Source organism: Propithecus coquereli, unplaced genomic scaffold (assembly GCF_000956105.1).
Source record: "Propithecus coquereli isolate 6110/MARCELLA unplaced genomic scaffold, Pcoq_1.0 Scaffold28, whole genome shotgun sequence".
Classification (NCBI taxonomy): Eukaryota; Metazoa; Chordata; class Mammalia; order Primates; family Indriidae; genus Propithecus; species Propithecus coquereli.
The window spans coordinates 6,135,293-6,136,748 of record NW_012148396.1 but is presented as its reverse complement, the minus strand read 5'-3'; positions in this window follow the sequence as shown (position 1 = coordinate 6,136,748).

Sequence of the window (1,456 nt, the reverse complement as noted above, 5' to 3'; positions counted from 1 at the left end):
AATCCTTAATATATTGGAAAGGAGCAGCTTCCCAATAGGTAGATATTTCCCTAGATGAGTGGTAGAACAGTTAATCTTTATTGTAAGTCAGCAGCGTGTTAGAATTATTTATCTTGCAATAGATTTTTTCAACTCCTGCTGTTTTCCTCCTTGTATCTAGTAACCATCATGCTGAGTACTGGGTGGGTTTGTTCTGGCTTGAGGAAGGACCAGACTCAAAGGGAAGTAGGGGTCTGTTTCTGAAAGGAGGACTTTCCTAACAAAGCCCTGTCAGGGGTTTCTACCAGGGCATCTTCTGAGAGAAATCCACAGATGCCACCTTCAATCTTCTGTTGCTCAGAAGGGAATCTTCTGTGTGCTATTAGAGATATTCTACCAGCATGCCTAATTACAAGGACCTGTAAATCACTTTGAAAGAAAAAATAAAAAAGAAAAAAAATCTTCTCTACAATAAAGGCAAAAAGAAAGACAAATTGACAATCTATCCCCATGCTAGGGTATGATAAACTTACCTGCTGGATTGGGACAGTGTGATCCCAAATTTCAGTTCCCTGAGTATGAAGATGGATGTTCAGAATTAGTTACATTCAGATTTCTCTCAGCATTTTCCCCCACAGAGATAGGCAGTTGGAAGGGAAAATGAAATCAGTATGGTTGGAATTTTATTAAAATACGGACTCTATTAAAACCTGGCTTCTAGCTGCCTTTAATTAGTTAGATGGCTATTTATAGGTCACTTGAGTTGTCTCTTGACTGGAATTTGTCTTCTCTAGAAGAGAGGATGTATTAGTACAGAAGCTGCTGATATTGTTACTACTGGGTTCCCATTTTATTATTCTCCCATAAATTTGGGCTTAAATTAATTTCAATAAAGCCTTGAACAAATTCGATTGGTGAGAGGGAGCATGCCCAGTGGTCCAATGGTGGCTTCAGGGCACTTCAATCTTATCTGATGGACTCTGGGATTAAATCTCTGCTCTGCCTCATGCTTCCTATGCCTCAGTTTCTCATCTGTAAAATGGAAGTGATAATGATGGTGCCTTCCTCACAATGGTATGAAGTTTAAATAAATCGATACTTGTTAAACATCAGAACTATGTCTGAAACATGAGTGTACATAAATGTTAAGCCCCACAGCTCATGATAATAACATGAGCTTAAGTTGGGGAATGATCGCCAAGGTCACCAGGAATAGTTTTCATACAATGCATCTCAGGCATTTATCTTTACCTCGCTCTGCTTTAAGTCCTCACATACTCTACCCTTTGTCAGCCTTGACCTTGTTTTTAAATGAATGCAAACCATTCCACAGTTTGGCCTTAAAGAATTTTCTTGACTTTGCATATTTAACTCCTTTTTAATTCTCAGAAAAAAAAATCCAAATGTCTTTCTGCTCTTCTATTAATATATCATGGAACTCAAAGTTATCAATCCTTCCCATTCGACACATTCTACC